The following is a 27,288-nucleotide window of genomic DNA, read 5'->3' as shown; positions in this document are numbered from 1 at the left end:
TTTGGTCTATGAAGCGTTTTCTTGTCAGCTTTAATTAACTGTGTTAGCGCATTAAGGCTATGGTGGAAGCGGCTGATTCAGTCAGGGAAACATTGCGCTTACTATGCAAAGCCAGGAGGGAGAATTTAATCCTTCCTGGCGTATTATCCCAAGCATGGGTGGGCCTTGAAAAGCTGCAAAGAGCAGCAGGAAGTGGCGTGTCAGCTGCTGTTGCTGCTTGTGAGTCTTGCAAGGGCTCCCCTAGTCACAGAGAGAGAGGGCTTGTTCAAATTCGATGGAGGGTAATTCGAGCCGGCAGGCTCCACGTACCTCTGCTTCTCTGGGTCCATTGTTCTCCTCAATGAGAGGGAGGGGCAGAGCTTGCACACGCACGGTGCAGAGCTCTGCTCTTTCCAGAAAAAGGCTCATTAACCCCTTCCCTGCTCATGACGGAACCACTCCGTCATGAGCCACGGTCGCGCTGTGCTCATGACGGAGTGGTTCCGTCATGCCGCAGCCGTTGGCTGCCGCTCCGCCCACGCGGGGCGTTTTCCCCGCCTGTGCGGGCGTCCAACGTAAGTGGGCGGCGCCGTGACGGAACCACTCCGTCATGAGCACAGCTCGCCCGTGACTCATGACGGCGTGGTTCCGTCATGAGCATGGCGGTGCCGCGCTCACCGCAAAACCCCCCAGCGCCGCGGCGGAATTCGCGCCGCGGCGAAGGGGTTAAAGGAGCCAAGAAAGTTAAAGGAGAAGGCTTTGAAATAATAAATAGAACAGCTTCTCCCTCTAGTGGCAGGTTGGGGCAAGTGGAGGATTTGCACAGCAGCCAAGCCAAACAGTTTAGTGAAGTTAAGAAGGATATTCACATTTTTGGCAGGAAACAAAATGCAGAAGGGAGTTTGTCTCCAATGGTGTCTTGTTGAGGTTGGTGACAGAATATTGCAGACGGGGCTTACACCAACTAAAGTAGCAAATTCTAGTAAAACTGTTAAACAGAGTGCCTCTACTCCAGCTAAGATTTCAGGGCCCGGGAATTTAGATACGGACAAGGAAATTTTAATAAAGAAATGCCAAAATAACAGCGCAGTTGATGTTAATATGCAGAATGAGTCAGAATCAGAAGGGGATTGGATTTAGGTCCCTAAAGAAATTAACAATAAAGGAAGATTAGCTAGTTTGAAGAGCAGAAGAGTTCCTGAGGCTGCATCTTCAGGCGTTTGGCAGTCCATCGGGGGGAGAGATGCTGCCAAGCAAAATAATGGGTGTTAGAAATGGGATTTCAGGTTGCCTAATGCTTACACCAAAGCCAGGCAGAAACCACCACTCTAGTCAGGGCTGGGGAGTTACACGCCAAAGTTAACCCCTGCTCACCCCCTTGGTAGCTTGGCACGAGCAGTCAAGCTTATCCCGGTGGCGATGTGTAAAGCATTTGCACAACACACACAGCAACAACATACTAGGTACACCACAAAAGGAACTCTACACAAGGTTATAACAAAAATAGCCTTTGTATTATCATAAAACACATTAGATGGTAATCACACAATATACACTGTGCCAACTGGCACTGTGCAATATTTACAGGGGATTATATACACATGACAGGGCCACGTGGGCGCTGTCAGAATCATCACTTAGTAAAGATAATAAATGTAGACATATAATCAACGTAGAACACAACCAGTAATTACTGGCACATTATACTCCGCATCATCCTGTAACATAAATCATATCCTGAACAGTATCATATTAGGCGAGAAATATAATCTGCGCCAACCTCATAAGCCTAAACATAGTAGACCATAACCTCCTAAACATAACTCGCATTAGGAAATAAACTTACCAACATAAACCGCAGTAGGGAATAACTCACACCTAAACCACAGTAGAGAATAAAGACTAAAACATAACATAGTAGGCAAAACCTCATAATCATAGAAACCACATTTAGAGGTAACCAAAACAGGGTGCGTAAATCATACTACATGAACCACATTTCCTAGCACCATAAATCACATTTAGCGCATAGTCTCCTCAAAAGACCATAGTAGGCATAAATCACATTAGGGCCTGGCGCCCTACAAACCTCCCAGTCCCCCTGGCCAACTGGCCATCCCCAAAGGGGGATCAAATGCCCTATGTCCAAAAGTCAGGGCGTGCTGCCTATGCAGCGAAAGTCAAGGGATGCGCAATCTGCGCAGGCCTAAATGTAGAAGCTGGCACTAAGTGCTGCGCAGCTGTGAAGAAAAGTACTGGGGCAGAGGAGTACATCTCACTCCTAATTTCAAACATGCCCCCCAAGGAATGAATAACCAAAACGTTGCAGCTGCCCACTACTTGCTGGGCAGTTGGGAATATTAAAATGCGGCATGGGCTCTCAGTGGCCCTTAAAACAAATGTGCCCCCTTCGTTGGAGCCACACGGGGCTCTGAAGATCATCATGCCAAACGTTGGAGCCACCTAGGCTCTAAAAACAATTATGCCACGTTGGAGCCACGCAAAGGCTCTTCAAATAAACATGCCCCCAAAACGTGGCAGCTGCCCTCCAGCAAGCGGGGCAGCTGTGAATGAAGATAGGGGCCCGGCACTATGGTGCCCTCTGGCCCCCACGGGGCTTGTAATTAACTTTGCCCACATCGTTGGAGTGGCCCGCTCTCTTGCGGGACCACTCAGCACCAATGCCCTCACAGTGCCGCGGTCGGCACCAACAAAGCACCTAGCCTCCCCCCTCAGCCGTCTCAACTCACCGGCTCTGGGGGCAAAGGCAGCAGTCTCCCATTTGCGGTGGCAGCAGGTGGGGCTCTCTCGCTTCTGAGAGCCTCGCGGGTGATCCAGCTGCACCGCTCTTCACCCGGGCCCCCTCCTGGGACCCGGGACTTTTCCATGGAACCCGTGAGGTTCTTTCCGCACTTCCTGTCCGGCGCTGGGGCTCCCCACAGCTCACGGGAGCCCCGTGTTGGTTCACAACTCTGGCGCCTCTTCCGGCCCTGCCTCGCGCCCGCCCCCGTCACAGGCAGACCTGCCTGACTTCCGGGAGGCCACGGCTCGGCCACAGCGGCAGTTACTTCTCCGGGCAGCAATGAGGGGTAGGCTCCCTCGGAATTCAAAATAAAGGTAGAAGCAGGGTGGGCACCCGCGTTGGAGATAAAATAAGCGGGGTGGGCACCCGCATTGTAAATAAAGAAAATAAGCGTCATAAAAGCAGGGTGGGCACCCGCCGTTGCAGGCATCACGGGGGAATCCTCAAGGTGGGGGTTCCCTCGCAAAGGGGCTGCAGCTCAGCGCTGCTCAGCCCCCAGGCTCTCCCTCTCCTGGGGAAAAGCAAATTTAAAAAAACGCGTCCAGTGTGCAGATAGGCTGCAGAATGTCTTGAAGATCCTGGGGGGACAATAAGGAAGCAAAAGGGTCCCAAGAAGGTCTTCTAGGTCCAGGGGCAAGGCAGGGCCCAGGGAGGCAAGCCCTCATGGCAGCCCCCCCCCCCCCCCCCGGGCCCCAGCAGCAGCACGCCCCAGCAGGAACAGCACCAGAACTGAACATCTTCATGGGGTCACAGCCCCTATATTTATATGAGCAAATCCCTTTGTGTCACAGCATACCAGTCAGAACTGGTTCAGGGTAGCTTTGGAGCACTTTGTTTTGCTCAGCTCCTCTCTCCTTTGTCAGGTGGGGGCTCAGGGATCAGACGCACCACAGGGGGCGGAGCCAGCATTGTGGAGGGAAGGCACAGGCCTATTCAGGTCCCAGGTGCAACTCCTCCCTCCCATCTGCATGCAGATCTCTCTATTCACCACTGGGCAGACCCACACTGGCTCCTGGAATTCCCCAGCCCTCTCAGCTCCTGTCAATCACAAGCCAGACATGCAATTCACATCAGGCAGGCAGACACACAGCACACAGAAATGCCAACTTCTAAAAGAGGCACTTCTCCACCAGTCACCATAAATCTGTGCACACCATTGTGCAGCATTTATTCTCACGAGTTTGCACATACTAAACTTGACCCTGCACTCCTCTCCTACCAGGAATTACCACGGACACACATATCCTCTATGCATTCCTATGGGAGGGCAGGCCAATCTCACCACACGCACTCAGAGCGCGCACGCACTTTACACTGGGCCACAGTGCTACAGTGCCCAGAGACCTAAAATCACTACCACTAGGTCAGAGCTTAAGACAAAAAGTTCAGGGGTGAACCTGACAAAAGGGCCAAGTCCAACAATGGGCAGTGAAGAAGTTTTTGACAGGTCTCTAGCGTCCTGCAACAAAACCAAAAAAGATCGAGAGAATTTTCAGGCAAATTTTCCACACCGCTAAATTCAAAGGGCCCGATTCACAGAACAAACTTAAGACTAAATCCTAAACTTACTACCATTTTGGTATTCACAGAATGCACCTAGTACTTCTGGTATTCACAGAATGAACTTACTATTTTTGCTATTCACAGAATGAACTTAGTACTTTTGCTATTCACAGAATGGATTTACGACTACTAAACTTACGTCCGCACTCGGGCCGGAAATTCCGTCCCGGAGGCGGAGCATCTGGCCCGGAGGCGGAGCTTCCGGCCCGGAGGCGGAGCTTCTGGGCCGGAGGCGGGGCTTCCGGGCCGGAGGCGGAGATTTCGGCCATAGCTAAATCTCCGCCACCGGCCGGAATCCCCACCTCCGGGCCGGAAGCTCCGCCTCCGGCCCGGAAGCTCTGCCTCCGGGCCGGAATTTCCGGCCCGAGTGCGGACGTAAGTTTAGTAGTCGTAAATCCATTCTGTGAATAGCAAAAGTACTAAGTTCATTCTGTGAATAGCAAAAGTAGTAAGTTCATTCTGTGAATACCAGAAGTACTAGGTGCATTCTGTGAATACCAGAATGGTACTAAGTTTAGGATTTAGTCTTAAGTTTGTTCTGTGAATCGGGCCCATAGAGAGCGGCGTACTACGCTAAAGCCATAACCTGGAAAGTATTTGATGGGGGGGTCGGGATGGAAAATGTCAAAGTGGAAGCAGGGCAGGAGGAAAGGGGCAGGGTAAGGGGGTGGTAGGTGAAACATGGGACGAGGGTGATTTTGAGTCTTTGGAAGAAGGGGAAATTGAGGACGATGGGGACCATTTTTGCACAAGAGTTGTCTTGGGTTCGGGGGGATACTAAAAGCATCTCTAGAGATTATTTTTCACATGATAAAGAAAATGAAGGTATTCATGGCAAGATATTGCAATGCATCAACATTGGGAGAAGAAGAAAAGACGATCATACGAGGCAGACGCTTCTTTGGGAACAGGTGAGGTTCAGAAAAGGCTTAATAATAAAAAATTATGTGTTGACATAAATGTGGGAACCGAAGAAAGAATTAAAAATGAAAATTTTTCGAAGGTTACAACTAAGCAGGCAGTTAAGGAAGATTAGTCTAATGATGCTAAAGATAAGGTTGAAGAAAGCCATAAAAAGGTGAACAAAATTGCAAGTGAAAAAACAGGTTCATTGAGTTTAAAACGTTTACAATACATGGGGTTATCATTGACGTTCAATAGAAGAAGCATGGGAATTGGCAAAGAGGCCAAGGGTACCAACTAATATTGATTCATGGACATCGGCTTTCATTATTTTCGCCAGTGTATATTGTGAAAAGTTTCCAGACAGATCAGTGGTGATATTCAAATATTTAGACACAATAACGAAAGCTTATTCTGAATTTGGAGGTTATGCTTGGCTCCATTATGATGAGGAGTTCGGGCTAGATTAGTTTTAATTCCTGAAAAAATGTGGGGGAGAAGTAGATCATGAACTCTGGGTTCAATGGATGTACCCGCAGAGGCCTCCACCTTCTATGCATACCACAAGTGGCCTGGCGATTCCTAATCGGCCTTTTCAGATCAGACCCACCTCGGGGGGTGGGGAGTTGGAACAAATCTTCAACATTTGTGTCTGGTGCCTGCTGGAACTATAACAGGGGCTATTGTCGGAAAGACCCTTGCAAATATAAGCAGGAGTGCTCCAGGTGCGTTGGGAAACATTCCATATTGCAATGCTTTGGAGATCAGTCCAGCTGGGGGTGGGGGGGGGGGTTGGCCATAGCAGAGGGAGAGGCTACGCATTTCACCCTGGCAACAAGGGCTTTTACACTAATTAATGTGGAGGTTTTGTTCCACTGGTTAAAATTCTACATTGAGACAAACGAAGCAACAGTGTTGGAATGGGGGTTCAGAGAGAGGTTTAGGCTAGGTTAACAAGGGCCTAGATGCTGCTGATTCACCAGAAATTAAAAATCTGTAAATGAATTCCCTCAATTTGTGCGAAAGAAGCTATTGACGGAAGTGAAAGAATGGAGGAGGGCAGGCCCTTTTGATTCATTGCCATTACAAGACCTCATTATTTCTCCCTTAGGCGTAATTAACAAAAAAAACGAAGGGGAATTTAGAAAGATACAACACTTATCATGGCCTCAAGGTCTTTCTGTCAATGATTTTATCGCCAAAGAGGATTCTATGGTCAAATTTGCTTCAGTTTGCACAGCTTTGGGCATGATAAGAAAAATGGGTGCCAACACTGAACTTGCAAAATGCAACATCAAATCTGCCTTTCGGCTATTACCAGTGAACCCATCAGACTTCTATTTTTTGGGTATTTTGAAGGCAATTTCTTTGTGGATAAAGTGCTCCCGATGGGTTGCGCAATGTCTTCCAAATTATTCGAGACTTTTAGCACTTTTTTACAGTGGTGCTTTTCATTTCGAATTGGACACACGGACGTGACACATTATCTAGATGACTTTTTATTTATGGGAGCTGCGAGTTCCCAACAGTGCGAAAAGGCAATAAGAGATTTTGAATTGGTGGCGAAAGAGTTGGGGGTGCCACTAGCAGAAGAAAAAAACGAAGGTCCTAATTGTTGCTTAACGTATCTGAGAATTGAGATAGAGACAGTAAAAATGGAAGCTAGACTTCCGAACAAGAAAATACTGGAGATGACAAATGTATTAGAGCATGCAAGAATGTCTAATAAGTTGACACTGTCAGAGGTACAATGCTTATTGGGTCATCTAAATTTCGCTTGCCGAGTAGTGAGGGCAGGTAGAACCTTTTGCGAGTAGTGAGGGCAGGTAGAACCTTTTGTAGATGACTTAGGGGCATATTATCAAGACAGGCGATAAAATTATCGCCGCTTTAGCGGCAAGAAAATGCCGCTAAAACAGCGATAATGGGGTTGATAATATGCTCTATGGAATTCCAATTGAAGCTCAGGTTAGATGTGAAGAACATCTAACATTAGCTTCAATTGGAATTCCATAGAGCATATTATCAAGCCCATTATCGCTGTTTTAGCGTCAGTTTTCTGCCGCTAAAGCGGCGATAATTTTATCGCCTGTCTTGATAATATGCCCCTTGGTTTTTCCATGTCAGGTGTCAGCTGCCCCATCACAGAATCAGGATATTTGCTAGCATGGGAGCTGATTTCGAAGTATGGCTAATGTTCTTAAGAGCATTTAATCGCATCACAATCTGGTCATTAGACGAAGATTTTGTTTGGCAGATGCAACTATTTTCAGATGCTTCTGGCGCAAACGGATTTGGTCTATTTTGGGACGGGAAATGGTGCGGGGAACAGTGGCCAGCTAAATGGGTTTCAGAAAAGAAAAGCATCGCATTTCTTGATTTTTTTCCGTTAATAGTTGCATTAGCAGTTTGGGGGAAGCATCTAGTGAACAGGACAGTGTTGTTTCATGTAGATAATAGAACAGTAGTGGGTTTGGTGAATGGTCAGAGGGCCAAAGACAAACGATTATTAAAGCTTTTACAAAGATTTATGTTGGGCTGCTTAATGTTTAACATAGTATTCAAGGTAAGACACAGACCTGGAGTTGATAATAGCATTGCAGATGCGCTATCTCGTTTTCAGTGGCAGAGATTCTGTGGTTTGGCATCCGGAGCGGCTCTGCAGAAGACTCAGGTGCCCAAAGAGGTATGGGATTTAGCAAACTGAAAGCTCAACAACTTATTGAAAACTCTCTGGCAAAAAGCACCAAATTAGCCTACAGGAGAGCATGGCTTGAGTTCCTAGATTCATAGAGATAATACCAACGAAGGGAGGAAGAAACGTAAGGATGACATAATTTAGTTCATTATGATCAGCATAGAAAAGGATATTTCTTCCACAACAGTAGCAGGAAAATTAACAGGCGTGTCCTTTTTATGTGAAGTTCTTTTGGGGATACAAACCATCAGCTGGGGAAATGGGTAGGAGAATGCTTCAAGGTTGGGCAAAAATCAAAAAGAGAGGACAATTTAAATGAGAGCCAATCTCTCTAAAACTTATATTTAATATAACAAAAGGTTTGCAATTGATTCGTTTCTCTGAATTCAGATATCTTTTAATCAAGCTATGCATGATCTGGCTCTTTTTTGGTGCTTTCAGAATATCTGATTTATTAGGCACAGCAAAAAATGAGGACCTCAAAGTTCAAAATGGTTCTCTTGTTAAAAATTCTATAGGTATTTTTCGCAAAAGTTCCAAAATGGATCAAGTTGGTAAGGGTTCCAAAATAATTTTGCAAAGAATAAAAGGACCATTATGCCCTATAAAAGCTTGGTTAGAATTTCTAGAGGTGAGAGGCGCGGCTTTTAAATGTGCATTCAGGCATCAAGATGGCTCCCCTCTCAAGGCACCACAATTGCTGTCAATTCTGAGAAAGACTCGAAAGAGTCTGGGCAAAAACCCGTTCAACTCTGGTACCCACTGTGAGAAAGTGCCCTCTTTCTTGCATGGTATGCCCCCACTTTTTGCTGATTTGCTGATGTGCTTTGACTGAGTGTGCCCTGGGCTCCTGCCAATCAGGTACCCAGGGCCTGTGTTCCTTCCCTAAAACTGCATTGTTGCCTAAACCCAATTGGCATCTCTGGCCACATGTCAGCCCCTGGTAAATGGTACCCTAGGTACCCAGGGCTCTGTGACCAGAGAAGGCCCCTAAGGACTGCAGCACGTATTGTGCCACCCTTAGAGTCCCTGTACCCTGAAATACACACTGCATTTGCAGGCTGAGTGTCTGGGTGCAGAACAACAAAGAGAGGACATGGCACACATCCCTGTGTGCCATGCCCACAAACCACTGCCCTGGCATACATCAGTCATATCTCTAGCTGGGTGCCCTATGCCAGTGGTGAGGGTACAGGTGCATGAGCCCTGTTCCCCTACAGTGCCCAGGTCCATTCCTGGGCCCTGTAAGTGCAGTGCTGCCATTAAGAGCATATGGTTCTGGGAGGTTGTCATTACGAACGCCACAGCATCATAATGGCTGCACTGAAGACTGGGAAGTTTGGCATCAAACTTCTCAGCACATTAAACCCACACTGATGCAAGTGTGGGATTTAATGTAAAAAGCACCACAGAGGGCATCTTCGAGATGCCCCCTGAAAAACGACCAACTACCAGTGACCTGACTAAGTGGCTGCACAGGCTGCCACCACCAGACATGTTTCTGGACCCCTGGGTCGAGAGCCTGCTGCTGTCGGGGGCCTGAAACAATGAACATCCTGGGACGAGGTGCCAAGCCTCCTCCCCCAGGATGGGCAGGGTTCACGAAGGAGAAGCTTCAAAGTCATGTGGTAAATAATTTAATTACCGGGACTGAATTTGATACGGAATCTAAACAAAATAGCTCAGTAAAATAAGAGGCAGAATCCGTGGTATAAGAGGTTTCTGAATGGGCTTTATTCCAAAAATGGCCGACTCGAGTCGCGGCCTTCATGTTCCGTCACCACGGGGGTTCAGGAAGTGAAGTACAATACTTTATTGACAGACAATCATTTTTATAGAATGTACATTACAATGAAGCAAATGCAGAAGGCGTAACAATTGATAAGAAAAATGGTAATTCACATGCGTAACTGAAAATGGGCGTAATGAGGAGTAAAAAGAAACATAATTGGTTATGATGTCATACATAGGTGGATCTATAAGATAATATTTGGCAGAGATGCGCGCGCAGCAGCATGACGTATGATTGACGTACAACTAGGGGGTGAAGGGGACTTGACATTTAGCTCTACATGTGGAGACAAGAAGTCTGGGGGGTCAAGTCAACCTAATCCCAAATCATATCTAACATCCTATGTTTAAAGAACTATGTTATCCACAAAGGAAGGACTCTCGGACAAAATCTATTCTATACTGACTGTGTGTGCGTGTACAAGCGTCTAAGTGTCGGTATGAGATGCAAGGGGCAGAAACTTTCCATGGTAACAGAGCTATGAATTACTTGCATGAGGACAGAGAGGCCGGGCCCTTTGCTCGGTAGCTGAAGGAAATGTTTACCTAAACTACTAGACAGGAATGCATCGGCTGAGGAGCAAAGCAGATAACTCGAAGGTGAAATACAATTCTTGGCAGGCAGGCAAAACTGGCCGAGGCAGGCACCGTTAGCCGCACAGGGAGTAGGAAAAAGTTCATGGATACAGATGCGGACTCAAGCTGAAGCTGTCAGAGGCAGAGAGCAAGGAAAAGCTTGATGGCAGAGTCGGGGCCTACTCGCCTGAACTGCGAAATGGAGTAACTGAGCCATATAAAGTCGGTGGCCTTTCATACTTAGGAATCGAATATCCAGCCCATTCATGGCGGATCTGACAGAGGACATGTTGACGGTGGACGCACATGTGTTTGCGTCTTAAAAACTGGAACTAGAGGGAACATACATGTACTTGTAACATGCATATAGAACCATTGGGGTCCAAGATAGGGGACATAACTGATCGGAAAAATCCATGTTTCCACATTCCCTCCTTGTCCCCTACTTGCCCATCAAGAGACATCAATCTTCATTAGTCCATCGATTTGTTCATGGAGCATCATTTCTTCTTCTTTCTTCTTCCGGGATCTTGAGTGTAAACCTTGATGTGGAATACACGATGTGGCACACAGACCACAAATCGCTGGTCCACATTGCAGGCATAAGCAGCAACTGAATAGTATAAGAAGGCCAATACCTAGGAAGGATAGAACTCTCCATCCCCAGGCTGATATCACGCTCCAAAACCACCCAGACCAAGTCCAAGTGCCTGGATTCTGGTGTATCTGGCTCACAATCTTATGAAGGCGAGTGATAGCTTTATATACAGATGGCGAATTCTCAGGTATGAATACGCAGCAGCTTGATCCGATGACCCTACAAGCTCCGCCCCTATCGGCCAGGATGACGTCAAGGACAAGACGATTTTGAAGAACAACAATCCTCATCGCAGATTGCTCCTCTGTCAGGTTGCCTAGGGCGGCAATAGTTTCATTCACTACAGCTTCAAGAGTCTTAGTTAATCTACGTATTAGCTTACTATTTGAAATTGTACCTATATAGGGAAAGATGCCTTTATTAAAATCTACATACTTGTCCCATGCCGTCTCAGTGTAATCGACAATTGGGAGATCTCTCCGCTCTCTATTGTGTACTAAATGAATATTTCTGTAATAATCAGGAGGGGCTAGAAAAACAGGTGGCAAAAGGAATGCAATGTAGCAGGTACCATCCCAATCTAGAGGTAGACGCATATATGCAGTCTGACCACATATAAAGTAGGAGTGGCGAGAAGCTCTAAATGAAGATTTGCCTTGATCACTGAATTCTACTATAGTAGTGCATTTACTATGGCCCATATGTATGGAACCAATTTTTCTTACACACAATTCACCCTTGGCTGGGAATACTGACATGGTGGGCAAAACTAGTTCAACTTCGGATTCGACATTCAGAATCATGAGATTAGGTGTAAAATTACCTAATCCATATACTTCATTTTCTAGATCAGTTCCTGTTCTTTTGGGGCGACCCTCCTTATCAGGATAACAGACTTTGAGTAAAACTAGGTTCAGATTTCCCCATACCCAATGATCTTGATAAACTGCTGTGTCTGAGTCTATGGAATTGATTAAACTAAACCATGCTCCACAGGAGCCATTTTGTGTAAACGGATGTGGAAAGAAAGGCAAAACTCCCTTATAATTCTGATAGGGAGGGAGTCGGCCACACACCCAACAATTAGTAGCATTACTAGTCTGATGGGAATGATGTAACATACTAATGAAAGTGTTATTGCGCAGCGCAAGTCTATAGGACAATTCATGCGGGGGTAGGTCACTAAAAGAATGTTCATCAGTTATATTGAAAATATGTTTAGAAATAGGATAATATATATGCAACAATATACTTGCAGTTATTATTATAAAACTCAAGAAAAACAAAATTAATAACGTCACTATACAGTGGCTACGCAGTGATTTACAATACGCGTGTCGTTTCAACATTTTTCGCGATTTCTCATGATTCAGGTCTAAGGGATACATGTCGAAGACAGATTCAACCGCTTCACCTTGGAGAGGACTTAAACAATCAAATCGTCCGACGGTTTAGGCCTGAGTTTCAGTCTATAGAGTTCCTGACTGGTAGCCTCAGCCAAAGGTAGTTTTGAGTCAATGGGTGAGGACACACGAAGTGGGCTATTTACATCCGAAGGAAGTCCATGAAATTTCTTGATATGACTTGAATGCACCCATCCTTTTCTTCCTTCGATCTTCACGGCTGTCCTTGTGGTGAGCAGGACCAATTTGGGTGTCTTCCACCTGGGCTCCAGCTGAGTCTTTCGGTCAAAATTTCTCACAAGCACGAGGTCCCCTGGAACTACGTCATGGGGTTTCACCTCAGTGTTGTCGGGAAAGGCTGCAGCTACCTGTGAACGACAAGATTGTAGTGCAGACATCAAGGAAGCCAGGTAATCTGTCAGCATATTACAGTCAACATCAGTTATTTTACGGGGTATAGGCGTCCCCCACATATTTGGTGGTCTACCAAAGATCACCTCATAAGGGGATAGCCCTGTCCGAGAGTGTGCTACCATTCTCATGTAAAAGAGTGCAACTGGTAAAGCTACTACCCAATCAACACCCTTCTCCCTGCATATTTTAGACAATCTGATTTTCAAAGTTTGATTATGTCGTTCCACGAGACCTGCTGCCTCGGGGTGTCGGACACAATGAAACTTCCACTGATATCCTAGCAAGAGTGAAACATGTTTCATCAGTTCGGACGAGAAAGGCTGGCCGTTATCTGAATAGACAACACGTGGTAAACCGTACCGTGGGAAGAATTCTCGAACTAACTGTTTGGCAGTAGTCGGGGCAGTGTAATCTGATACTGGGTATGCTTCAGTCCAACGGGAAAGAGCACAGACAACTACGAGAACATATTTGAATCCTCGACATCGTTCCATCTGGATATAATCCATCTGGAGGACTTCAAAAGGGTGATCAGGAGGCTGAAATCCACCCTGCTCTACTGGGATGCTTTTACCTGGGTTAAACTGACAACATATCATACAGGTACGGACTTTTTGCTTAGCTGCTGCTCGTAAATGTTTGTTGAACTAAATGTGTTGAATGCTGTCTAGCATAGCTTTCTCTCCTAAATGCGCCGGACTGTGAATCGTAGTTATGATAGCTTGGACCATAGAGTCAGGAAGAAACCATACAGATTTCTCCTTCGTCATCCATCCCTGGTCTGTTTGGATCCCTCCTAGTTCAGTCCATTTCTTTATTTCCTCTGCTGTAGCATGTGTCTGTATGTCAATTATGTCAAGTGCGGGATCCTTAATCGTCATACAATGTGTTGGCTTTGTCATGTCGGATGTGTGATTCTGAGCAGTCTGTTTAGCTGTTCTGTCGGCTAAATCATTGCCTTGAGAAATGATATCAGTAACCTTCGTATGTGCTTTGCATTTCATAATTGATATAGCAGTGGGCAGATGAATTGCGTCCAACAGAGCATGAATGAGGGACCCGTGCTGAATGTGGGTGCCATGAGAAGTTAAATAACCTCTCTCTCGCCAAAGCACCCCGAAGTCATGTACAACTCCGAATGCATAACGTGAATCAGTGTATATGTTAACTTTCTTATTTGTGGCTTGAATACAGGCTTGTGTCAAAGCAATAAGCTCTGCTGCTTGGGCTGACAAAGTATTTATACAGTTTGTTTCAATGACTTTAGTGTCTGTTGTGACTGCATACGCGGCCACTAAATCTCCTGTACTTGTTCTCATACATGATCCATCTACATACAACGTTAGGTCTGGATCTAACAATGGAACGTCTGTCAAGTCTTGTCTGGGTTTCGTCGTTATTGTAATAACTTCAACACAATCATGAGCTAGTGGGTCTGTTCCGATTACAGGTAAAAGTGTAGCAGGATTCAATGTATTACAACGTCTGATTTCTATGTGTGGCTGAAACAATGTTAGTTCATATCCTGTAAGTCTTGCTATGGTCAAGTGTTGTGTTTGCGTTCGGTTCACAAGAACCTCTACTGCGTGTGGTACTTGTACTGTCAACGGATGTCCTAACACTATGGCATCGCTTTGTCTGATTGCTAAAGCTGTTGCTGCCACTGATTTCAGGCACGCAGGCAAAGCCTGAGCTACGGGATCTAATGTACTAGAGAAATAAGCACATGGCTTGCGTGATCCTGCTTGTTCCTGAGTGAGTACTGACAAAGCAGTACCTTCGCGTTCTGTAACAAAGAGTGTAAAATGTTTATAGTAACATGGTGTCGCTAAAACAGGTGCTTGACATAGAGCTTTCTTTAAGCTTTCAAAAGCTAGTGTGTGTTCCTGAGTCCAAGGGAGGACAGTCGATGTGGCTGCCTCCTGTGTTGTCAACTGAATGAGTGGTTTTGCTAGAAATGCATATTGGGGGATCCACTGCCTACAGTATGAAGTGAGGCCTATAAAAGCCCGCACCTCCTTTTGTGTCTTGGGTATTGGCATGTTAGCAATTAACTGGATGCGATCGGGTGTAAGCCGCCTTCCCTCCTTGGACAGCGAGTGACCAAGATAAACAACTCGCTGTACACAGAATTGCAGCTTAGAAGGGGACACCTTGTGCCCCTTTTCGGCTAGAAATTGTAAAACTGTCAGTGATGCTTTTTCACATTCAGGTTCGCTTCGGGCGGTGATCAGCAGATCATCGACATATTGAAGCAGTGCGGTGCAAACTGGCATATGGATACTGTCAAGTTCTCGTTTCAGTGCTTGGCTATAGATGCTGGGACTTTCTGTAAATCCTTGAGGAGCGCGTGTGAATTTAAAGCTTCGTCCATTTAAACTAAATCCGAACAAGTATTGGCTTTCCGGATCTATGGGGACGCTGAAAAAGGCCTTCTTGAGATCAATTACTGTAAAGAATGCAGCTTGTGAATCAATGGCTGTCAGTAATGATGAGATATCGGGGAGCACAGGAAATTGTGGCACAATGCATTTGTTTAATTCGCGCAGATCAATAACCAGTCGATATACTGGCAGGGCCATTGGATCAGTTCGTTTAAGAATCGGAATTATCGGAGAATTACATACATTGGAGTCGGTTTCTACAACCACTCCTTGGGCAATAAGCTCGTCAATGATTTTCAGTAAAGCCACTACAGCATCTGGTGGTAACTTGTATTGTCGCATTCGTGGTAGTACTACTCCTGCCTTTAGTGTGACTCGATATGGTGTAATGTTCATGCAACCAACATCAGTAGGGCCTTGTGCCCATAAATGTGCGGGTAAAGTCTGCAATCGATGATCCATGTCTCTGGACACATAGTGACCTTTGAAATCACGTAAAAACAATCTTACTCCTTCCGGAGAACAACATATAATAGCCCCTAGGGCTTTCAGTGTCTTTATACCTAACAAGTTTTCTGGGCATGATTTGGTAAGCAATAAATCTGTAGTTCGTGTCAAGGAACCAATCGTAAGTGGAAGTGGCTGTGATACTTCATTAACAATAGGCTTTCCTGAAAAACCAAGGGAAACATTTTGAGAGCCTGAGAGGGGTGCCCCTGGAACTTCACTACGTTTTATTGTGGTTCGACTTGCCCCTGTATCAAGTAAGAATTTTCTGTCTTGACCTAACAATTCACTGTGCACATAAGGTCCTTCTTGATCTACAGGGATCTCAATAAGGGGTAAGTCAACTTCCCTCTCTAGGCTAGTTCATGCGTAACGTTGATACTCAGGATATTCATACTGTGCGGTCTGATACATTTGTCGTGTTGTCGTTTGTGTGGCAGCAACAGGCAGCGCTGGTGCAGCTGGCACAAACTGTATCGGCTGTTGTGAGGCTGGCATGGACTGTTGCTGAGCTGGCATGGACTGTACATGCTGCGGAGCTCCTTGTTCATTCTGATCCTGTCTGAGTGGACGTGGTCTTTCTTTTGCAATACCTACAGCTATATTACGCTTCAGGACTGGACAATCGTGTACATAATGACCTAGTTGTTTACAGTAATTGCATGTTCCTTTTACAGGGACTGCTGAATCTCCGGAATGTGTCACACCCTTTTTGTGACCATCCGCTGGTACTGTCTGGGAAACTAGCATTTTCATTTTAGTGTCCTTCATACGTCTTTGTTCGTGTTCTTGTTCATCTCTAATTCTATTGTGATGATACTGTAACATTTGTAGCATTTGTGACGGAGTGTTACCTTGCCATGTACTCTCGAATTTCAATACTCTATTCTTCACTTGAGGTAAGGAATTTTCCACCAATTTTGTCACAAATAAATGTGGATATGACTCACTATTTGCTTTTATACCACTATTTATACCAAAACATTTTTCAAAACGGGCATAGAAATCACTGGTGTCTTCATCTTGTTTTTGTTTACAGGCTGAGATTGCACCCCAATCTTCCTTTTTCGTAGCTAATAAACGTGGCAGTACCTGCACTAGTAAACCTGGTAGTGTTTTAACTTTATCCCCAAGCCCTGAACCTGCAGTTCGGCCTCTTTCCTCGGTTTCTAATGCTGTCCAGTCTATCTTTTGGTCTCCCACTTCCCACTCTTTTTCCTTAAGTTTTTCGTAAATGCCAGCAGGCATTAGCACCTTTAATATCGTCATAATGTCAGGATAGGTATACTCTCCCATCAGTAACATGTCTTTGATTTCTCGGTGGAAACCTGCTGGGTCCTTGTCATGACTGGGTACCACTTTCTTCATTTCTAACAATTCCATTTTAGATATGGGTGTGTATACAAATACACGATGAAAATTATTGTCCTCGCCTTTTATTGGGTGCACTTCTCGTAAAGGATTCTGTCTATCCACGTAATACGGCGTTCTTTCCTTGTGGGGCAGTGAGAAAGGATCTGGGCTTACAAAAAGAATGTACTGCTTTCTGGACACGAGTATTTCTTTAATTAACTTATTACCTGAACCTTTCCATCTTTTCGTGAGCAATTCAGTTAATATGTCAGGTAAGGGACCAGGATCGGAATGTTGGTTCTTATATAATATAAGAAGTTGCTGAATCATGTAAATTCCAGCTAAACGCTGTTCATCTGGACTGAGGTTCAAAAACGTGTGTGCTACTGTGTCATCACCATATTTTCCGGGACTATCAATCCAGTGGACGGCTGACCTAGCTAATTCTTGCTCATCCATAGAATCGAGGAGGTGGTAACCTCTTCGTTCTCGGAGTACCTTGTCAGCAGCTTGGAACGAATGTTCAGGAGACCTCATATTTATTATAGGTGTCGGATAAGTTCTGTTATTTTCTGGACATATCGAATGTATCGGATCAGTAAAACATCTAATGTTATTACAAGACCTTCCTCTACCTACATAGGCTATGGTGTCCGACTGTCTTACGGAATCCCCTGATTCGGACGCCTCGTCTTGCTCAAACTCGTCTGTCTCCAATCTCTCTTCATGTACACGTTCTATTTCTTTCCTGATTTTTCGGCACATGGCTACTATACTTCCTTGTTTATCATGTCTTCCGTCTGATATATTTTGACTCCATTTCGTAAGAGTTTGCATTATTTCCGAGTTCGCCCCCGGTCGGTCTTGATTTCTGATCACACAATTTACGAGAAAACGTAACAATTCCCCCTGTATTTCCACTTTCTGATATTCCATAGCTCTGTTAATGCATTCAGGATCTCTCCCTGTTTGGACAAAATGATATATGCTATCCAGATGCATAGTCATTCCTGGTAGCTTCCCTAAAAACGATGCAGCTCGTCTGACACGCAACGATGCTAGGACCATTTCGTCCTCTTTGCCGGGCACCGGGTCATATCTACAATCTACTAAAAGGTCCTTAAGCATGCGGGGATTTACAAGTTTGGGCGTACGTGTATGTACTGGTTCTTGAAAAGTAAGTTTACTTATTCGGGGTGGCGTAGAATAGATGCTAGTAACACCTCCGGTAGCCCCCTCTGGGGTACTGGGCGCAAAAGGATTCGTTGAACGTGCTACAGCAACTACAGGTGTGGACACAACTGTAGAATCGACTGCGGGGACAGATGCGGAAACAGATGTGCTTGCCAAAGCTTGTGTCGGAGGTTGTTGTTGCACAGATACAGATACCTGATCTTGACGTTGAACCCCCCCAGCAGACGGTCTATGTGGTGCGGGGTTAGCATATTCGGGAGCTGCGTCATCTAAATATGAGGAAAGAAAAACATCTTCTGCGGTTCTGGGATGCCCTTTTAGATGTACCTTTATTGGAAACAATGGGGGTGGCAAGTCCTTTGGTATCTCCGTAGTAGCCTTAGGTAATCCTTCGGCCAGAAGGGGATACATACCTTTCATAAGGGCATTTCTTTGCCTATCGGCTTGCTCTGCTTTGACTCGTGTACCCTCTTCAATCAACAAATTTTCTCGGACTTTATTTGCACTTTCTTTACTTTTCTCTTCCTGTCTTAGCGCCTTTTCGGTACGTCTATGCGATTCTTTACGCCATAATTCAACAGCGTCTTTCTGTGACTGTCTAGCTTTCCTCTTCCACAATTCTTCTTCTACTTTCATAATGCATTCTGCATCCCAGGTCCCAGCCGCGGGCCACCTCTGACTTTCTGGTAATTCTTTGGTGTAGTCCACCCATAAATCAAGGAATAATATGGCGTCTAAGCCATGTTTGTGATACATGAAGTGCCCTGGAGTGTCCCTAGGAGGAATAGGAACTGCTTCTTCAAGTACCCCTTTTCTAGTAGTGATCTGTCTTAATTTCGAAAAGAGCGGCATATTGACAACTGATTTTGATACTTAAACTTGAACACACTTTAGTACAAAAAAGCACAACAATGAACAATCATTCATACCACAATATGCAGGACGTTTTTAACACATTAAACATTAAACATTAAACATTTTAACCTTTAAAATGACCAACAATGATGATCGTCTGCATAACTAATCACCAAGCGTAATTCTTGACAATAACTAGATACTTCGGAATACTTGATATACTGCTAAACAGTACATATACACTGCTGAAACAGTGCAGACCGGATTTGTGTACCCAAATCCGTCTTGACCGGCACAACCTATGTGCACGTCAGAACGCCTCCCCAGCAATGGTACTCACCGGGTAGCTCGAAACGGAAGGCCTCGAAACGGGACTGGACTTGACTCGACAACCGCGGACATCGGACCCTCTGGACGTCGGGACTTCGAAATCTGGTGGGCCTCTGTATACCTCGGATCTTGCTCTCTCTCTGCTAGGCTCTGGTCGGGATACTTCGCACTTCTCACCGCCTCGTCTGGGTTGATCGCAGCCTCAGTCGCCCCCGCTTGACCGGAGGGAGCTACAGGAAATCCTGCTGGTACGCGTTATGGTCCATCCAGCTGTGGCAGGAGACCGGGCCTGCAACGCACCACCGGCGCGTGAGATGAGAAAGTGTCCCTGTTCGGGCGCCAATTATGTGGTAAATAATTTAATTACCGGGACTGAATTTGATACGGAATCTAAACAAAATAGCTCAGTAAAATAAGAGGCAGAATCCGTGGTATAAGAGGTTTCTGAATGGGCTTTATTCCAAAAATGGCAGACTCGAGTCGCGGCCTTCATGTTCCGTCACCACGGGGGTTCAGGAAGTGAAGTACAATACTTTATTGACAGACAATCATTTTTATAGAATGTACATTACAATGAAGCAAATGCAGAAGGCGTAACAATTGATAAGAAAAATGGTAATTCACATGCGTAACTGAAAATGGGCGTAATGAGGAGTAAAAAGAAACATAATTGGTTATGATGTCATACATAGGTGGATCTATAAGATAATATTTGGCAGAGATGCGCGCGCAGCAGCATGACGTATGATTGACGTACAACTAGGGGGTGAAGGGGACTTGACATTTAGCTCTACATGTGGAGACAAGAAGTCTGGGGGGTCAAGTCAACCTAATCCCAAATCATATCTAACATCCTATGTTTAAAGAACTATGTTATCCACAAAGGAAGGACTCTCGGACAAAATCTATTCTATACTGACTGTGTGTGCGTGTACAAGCGTCTAAGTGTCGGTATGAGATGCAAGGGGCAGAAACTTTCCATGGTAACAGAGCTATGAATTACTTGCATGAGGACAGAGAGGCCGGGCCCTTTGCTCGGTAGCTGAAGGAAATGTTTACCTAAACTACTAGACAGGAATGCATCGGCTGAGGAGCAAAGCAGATAACTCGAAGGTGAAATACAATTCTTGGCAGGCAGGCAAAACTGGCCGAGGCAGGCACCGTTAGCCGCACAGGGAGTAGGACAAAGTTCATGGATACAGATGCGGACTCAAGCTGAAGCTGTCAGAGGCAGAGAGCAAGGAAAAGCTTGATGGCAGAGTCGGGGCCTACTCGCCTGAACTGCGAAATGGAGTAACTGAGCCATATAAAGTCGGTGGCCTTTCATACTTAGGAATCGAATATCCAGCCCATTCATGGCGGATCTGACAGAGGACATGTTGACGGTGGACGCACATGTGTTTGCGTCTTAAAAACTGGAACTAGAGGGAACATACATGTACTTGTAACATGCATATAGAACCATTGGGGTCCAAGATAGGGGACATAACTGATCGGAAAAATCCATGTTTCCACAGTCATACCGCCTTTGTGAGCCTCGCCAGACCACTTGCTGTACTCAGCAACTGGTCCCCACTGGTTCTACCCCCCACTTTGGGCGGGAGACCCGGCGGGAAAAACAAAGTGAGGAAGAGAGGTGTGCCCACCTCTGCCAACTCCACCCCTAAGGTGGAGGAGGCGAGGTGAAGCACAACCTCGAGTCCCTGCCATCTTGAGGATGGGGGGACCCAGCCAACCAGGGACAGGCTCCTGCCCCCCTCCCACTGGAGAGTGGCAGAATAGGGGGTGTAACCACCCAAGGGACGGGACCCATTGGTCCCTGCCTCTTACCTACCTGTAACGCCCCTAAATTTAGTATTTAGGGGCAACCTGAACCTTCCTTCCTCAGATACAGCAACCACAAGAGAAGACGAAGAAGGACGAGAAGCCGTGCAGAGCTAACAAGAGGACGACGCCCACTGACTTGGCCCCAGCCCTACAGGCCTGTCTCCCCTTGAACCTGCTCCTGTGAAACCCCGGCGTGTCCAGCGGCCAGCAACCTCAAAAACCCCGGAGGACCTGCCTGCATTCACTTTCCAAGCTGCTTCTCCCGTGAACAACGGACGTGTTTGAACTGCAGCTTCTGGTACCAGCCAGAAACCGAGAATCCAGCACTCTCTGCACCCGTCGAGCCCGGCCTGTAATTGAATGAACAAACATCACAAGGAGGTCCCCCCGGCGATCCTGACCCGAGATCCGGCGACCCCTGACCTACCTCATGCCTCCAGACGACTCCTGCAGCCTCAATCCAGGAGACCCCCCTACCGCGACCAGAGCGGGTAAGAAAATCCGAAGTCCAAAGGCACCCCTGCACCTGACGCCCCACGGCCTTGTGTGCCCAACCTAGTGGTGCCTAACCATCCCTCTACAACTTACCCCTCGAAGTGGTGGCCACTCCTGGAAGATCTTCGTCCCTGAGCCTGCAGTGTTTCTTTGTCCCGGAGAATCTCCATTGAACTCAACAGGGCACCCGACCTCAAAACTGCACCCTGCACCCGGCTGCCCTAGCGCCACTGAGGGTGCCCCTTTGGTGCTAACCTGGTCCCCAACTTGCACTGAGCTTAACCCTAGGAGCCTTGCTCCCACAACCCTGTGGCCTGCTTCCCAGCCGCCACCAACCGGAGTCCCCCATCCCTCATAGGATAACATTGGGACTCAACACTGTGCACCTGGCCGCCCGAGTGCCGCTGAGGGTGCAACAACAGTGCATCACTGACCCTGGGAGACCCCTGAGTCTAACCCCAGAACCCTAACTCAAAAGACCAATTACTTACCTTGAAACCGATAGCTCATTTTTCCTCTTAGGATAACATTGACACTTTTTCTCCCAAAAAGTTTCTAAGTGCCGACTTTTGAAAACTACAAATAGTCGATTAACCAAAACGCATTTTTTCAACTGTTTTCAGGAAATGTCCCAGTGCTGAATCCAGAATCCAGCACTGAGTAAGAAAAAGTTACCACAACCTAACTTACCTGCTAAGTGAATTTCCTCCCATAGGATAACATTGGTGATTCTATGTGAAAAGGTTTCTAAGTGCCAACTTTTGAAATGCAATAAAATTCCTTAAAAATCGTACCTTTAACCAAAACGCATTTACTCACATGTTTTCAGGAAATGTCCCAGGGCTGAATCTAGGATCCAGTCCTGTGTTAGCAAAAGCAATCTGAAAAGTAATTAACCACGTTTTACTTAAAAAGCCCATTCAATTGAATGTACTCTACCTGCAATGTGTTGCTAACTGCTCTCTTAAAATTATAACCAAAACCAGTACAAGTTATACTGCAATTCTGAACTGTGTTCATACAAGTAAATTACTACTGTAAAGTATATATATGCTTACCTGTACCAGGCTTGCCTGGTTCTAGAAATAAAACAACAGTATATTTTTGTATACAAAACAATTGGCCTAGAGTTCAGTTCTTGAGTGTGTGAGACCATTTGCCGACTGAGTGTGTGCAACAAATGCTTTACGCTGTCCTCTGATACTGCCTTACTGCTCGACCAAGCTACCACTTTAGAGAGTAAGGTTCTATCTAACTTTAACCTCTGCCAAACCTCTGGAGACCCTTGGACTCTATTCACACTGTACCTCACTTTGGTGCCGTATATATAGAGCCAGTTTCTTACACCCACTTCTTTGGAATTGGTGCGACTTCAGAAGCCACCAGGTGGGGGGTTTCACTCAGGGATGTAAAGAAACTGGGGCGTTGGTTATCAGACTGTTGTCTAAGATACATTAGAGATTTAGATAATGAAGTACATGACCAAGCATATTAATTGTATTTCTTTTCAGGTTTGGCGCCTGGGTTCACATTGTCGCAAAAGCACGTATGGATAGTTGGACATTCATTCCTTAAGTGGGCTGCAAAGCAAGCAAAGAAGAGACATTTTGGGAAAAATTGGGGTTTTCGTTCAGATGAAGTTTACGTTGTTTGGTAGGGGAAAAGTGGCATGAAGTGGGGCCAATTAATGCCTTTGATAGGCGAAACCTGAAATTATATTGATTCACCTGGGGGAAAAGGATTTGGTGCAGCCCTCGGGTCTGGGGTTGCTCATAGAAATAAAAGCTGACCTTGAATTGTTAGCATAAGTATGGGCCAACTCAAAAATCATTTTGACAGCGCTGATGCCACGCAGAGTCTGGCGGGGGCGGAGAGATTCACTGCGGTAGAACGGGCAAGGAGAAAGGTGAACAGGGAATTACACCAGTTTTGTTCAGTTAATGGCTTTTATTGGTTAGCCCACAGTGATATTACAAAAGAGGACTATCCATTTCTTTGTCACAATGTGGTGCATCTCCCTTTTACAGGCAAAAAGATTTATATTCTGAATATAAAAGAAGTGATTACAAATATCTTACAATTAAAGGCCTGGTGTTAACGATAAGCTGTTGGGCGACAGCTTTATTATATTTGTAGTCAACTTCTCTTATCGCCTACCATCCCTCCCACCTTTTTTCCATTCTCTCATTCCCGCCCCCACACCGCCACCATCCCTCCTCACTAAGTAAATACATTTTTTCTTGATGAAAAGTTTTTTACCTTGTAATTGCCTTTTTAGGAAAAAGTCGTGAATAATTTATCTATCTAAATTAATAAAGTATTTCACCTGTTTGGCGACAGTGTGTGTTTTTATATGAGAAAAGCGTGTCAGAATAATAAAAAAACTTTGGTTTTCAAGCGTAAGGGGCGACAGGAAAAACTCCTGGGTCCCGGTTTTTCCTGGTGCAGAATTGGAGGAGTTCAAGACAGGCAGGAAGGGTTGGGGGCATTCTGTATAGCTTCCGACAGAGGGAAACAGGGGAGCGAGGAATGAGGCGAGAGGTAGGCAGGTGACGTAGATAGGGGTTGGGGAGGAGAATTAGTCAGAACAATGTTGGGGAAGTTTGGGTGGGGAATTGTTTATGGGCGGGGGGTGATAGAATTGAATATGTATTAGTGAGGCCTGATTTGCATATACCTATTAAATGAAAATGCTTACCTGCCAATAAAGCGGCCTTTTACCCCATTTTGGCCTGAGGATGTGCTTATTGGCGGAGTAACATTGGTGAAATGCTAAAAAAAAAAAAAAACTGTGAAATGAAAAGAATAGCAGCAAAATCTCACTAAAGTAGACTTATTGCTTACAAACATAGCAGCGTAGCAAACTGATGTATTAAAAGCAGCTTCTCCTCTCAAACGAAGGGGTCTGTAGGAAAGCGCTCCCTGGGGTTGGATTGCTTGTAAAAGCCTCTACAGTGCCCCTTTTCCGCATACTATGTCTGTTTAAAACTTGTAAATGAAATGGGGCCGCAAATCTTTCCAGCCGTAGCTTTAGCCCACTCAGCATTTGCACATTTCCGTCTTCTTGGAGATTTAAGCTGCAAGGGACATTTATTTTCAGCGGTGTTATTAACTCAGTGCTGCTTTTCCTCACGCTCCCACCATTGATATGGTCACTGGGATGAAACCTTTAACCTGCAGAGTGCATGTTAAATGTGCTGTTGGAAGAAAACAGAGAACAAGTAAAGTAAACAAGCATTTACAATGCAACGGTCTCGGCATTTTTAAAGTTAGAGCTATTGGCATTGCTCATGACAATGCCGTTTCTTTAAATGTTTTAAAAACAAAAACATAAACATAAATAATGTCATGAGCAATGCCAATAGCTCTAACTTTAACAATGCCGAGACCGTTGCATTGTACATGCTTGTTATAACTGACAGAGCCGTTATTCCTTCAAACTTGGAATGCCTCGAAGCTGCTTGAAAAAACAACAACACAATATTAGTGCTGCACCGATCGGCCCTTACACGTCTTCACCTCCCAGCACCGGCGTGTGCATGCTAGCTAGAGGATGCTGGGGGAAGCCAGGGGCCCGAGAGTGCCACGAGAAGGGCTTTTAGTCGCTAGAGGATGCTGGGGGAAGCCAGGGGCCCGAGAGTGCCACGAGAAGGGCTTTTAGTCGCTAAAGGTTGCTGGGTGAAACCAGGGGCCCGAGAGTGCCACGAGAAGGTCTTTTAGTCGCTAAAGGGTGCTGGGGGAAACCAGGGGCCCGAGAGTGCCACGAGAAGGGCTTTTAGTCGCTAAAGGGTGCTGGGGGAAAACAGGGGCCCGAGAGTGCCACGAGAAGGGCTTTTAGTCGCTAAAGGGTGCTGGGGGAATCCAGGGGCCCGAGAGTGCCACGAGAAGGGCTTTTAGTCGCTAAAGGGTGCTGGGGGAAACCAGGGGCCCGACAGTGCTACGAGAAGTGCTTTTATTCGCTAGAGATGTTGCATGCAGTACTTGAAAACAACCCGGTGCCGCCTCAGTGGAGTGTCCCCCGCCCTCCGGTGATGTCTGACCTGTAAGACCAGAGCCTTTCTGCAGACGTTTACATGGATGTGGGCAGAGTAGGCTGAGGCTGGGAGTCCCCCGAGCGGCCATCGTGGCACCATGCCAACACATCTCTCAGTCACCCCTCCACTCTCAAGAACGGACTAACGCCAGGGTAACGTTCATTCATTCAATGCTATAAGTAAGTATGCAGCGTGATTGAGTTTGTGAGAAATAGCAGCGAAGTGTTGCTGCTGATCTACTTGAAGAAACTTTACATCCGCTGAAGGTACAAAATATACAGTCTGATTCACAACCAACCAGTTTCAAGCGGCTATAAAAAGATTATTTTCTTTACCCTAAAGCTCCTCCCTTTAGACCACTAGCCGCCCCTCTCACCGTGGACATAACGTTCCTGTGTCACGATGTTTCAACACCCAAATAGCAGCAATCAATAAAGCCTACAGACTCGTTGCCGAGCCGAGTTTCCACTTTTTGTTATTTTATTTATTTTAAAAGTTTTGTATAGCGCTAGCTTGAGCCATGGGTATCAGAGCGCTTTACATACATACTGTAAAGAGAAAACAGACGGAAATTGCACAAATGAACACAGATTCCGCGTACGGGCGACAGATGCTGTCAATAGAACCCAACGTACAGGAGTTATAATAAACAAAGGGATGCGAGCAGGTGTTCCAACCAGATTGCTTATTTTTGGCTGTGCTCGGGCAGGGAAGTAGTACATCTTCCGCTTCGATTATACACTGGAAGCCGGACTTTGAGTTTTCTGGATGTAAAGCATGCTAATTAACTGCAAAACATCCCTCCCACCCTTTCCGTTCCCTCTTGGTCTCAGCTACGCCCGGTATTCGGGCGCTACGAACTTCAGTGATGTGCTATATCAAAGATTGGAGGCCTCTTCCAGCAGAGCCGCCCCTCCCTCCCCGGTGCCACAGTACAGTGCAACGCCGTTCAAGGATGCACCTTTACCCACTGACCGGGCACTGCGCTCGCACCTCTTACCTGTGACGCCCGCTGTGACTGCACCCTGCCCAGCAACGTAGTGCAGCAACCGGAGCCCAACAGCACTTCCGGAGCAAAGGGAGAGGAGATCACTTCGGCGGAACTGACAATTGCAAGAATGCGAAGTCCACAGGGAGCTCATAAAAGACTAGAACGGCGCTAAAACAATTGAATGCGGCAGCAGTGGGCACCATGCTGCTAGTCGTAATTTCCGATTTATTCACATTGAACGTCTTAACGCACATATTACATATAAAACCAAGAATTAACAGACGATGGACTAATGATAACGCAGGCTCACACACAGCGAGTGTAACAAGCCGAGGGCACCGGAAGACACCACCGCCTTTCTCCGAGGCAGAGCAGAAATGCCTCGGAGAAACGCAGCGTCCTTTTCGGATTCGGGGGCGTGTTTTGCTGTTGTCTCCTCCTTGAGACTTCTTGCAAAAAACATGCCCCCCCGATCCAAAAAGGACGGGGCCTAATCTGAATGACTGACCTCTTCTCCAATGGCTGGGCAGCATTCAAGAGGCCAGCCAATGGAGAACAGGGGAGAAGAGGGGCGGGTTCAAGCCCCTCTT

The 27,288-nt window shown here is 46.1% G+C and overlaps 1 protein-coding gene across 3 annotated transcripts in view; it reads right to left on the bottom strand.

The window, feature by feature from the left end:
* Positions 1-26,782, bottom strand: part of LOC146830180 (uncharacterized) — a 49,421-nt gene extending 22,639 nt beyond the window's left edge. The window contains exons 1-2 of one of the 3 annotated variants that reach the window (XM_085604022.1): positions 26,708-26,766; positions 22,493-22,554 (exon numbers count right to left, since the gene is read on the bottom strand). The gene's annotated coding sequence lies outside the window, so the exon portion shown is untranslated. Of the gene's footprint in view, positions 1-22,492; positions 22,555-24,371; positions 24,448-26,707 lie in introns of those variants that run through there. The other 2 variants (XM_085604021.1, XM_085604023.1) reach the window with 2 other exon arrangements.
* Between the last annotated feature and the right edge of the window lie 506 nt (positions 26,783-27,288).

This window comes from Triturus cristatus, chromosome 5_1 (genome assembly GCF_964204655.1).
Source record: "Triturus cristatus chromosome 5_1, aTriCri1.1, whole genome shotgun sequence".
Taxonomy (NCBI): domain Eukaryota; kingdom Metazoa; phylum Chordata; class Amphibia; order Caudata; family Salamandridae; genus Triturus; species Triturus cristatus.
This window is presented reverse-complemented; position numbering and strand designations above follow the sequence as displayed.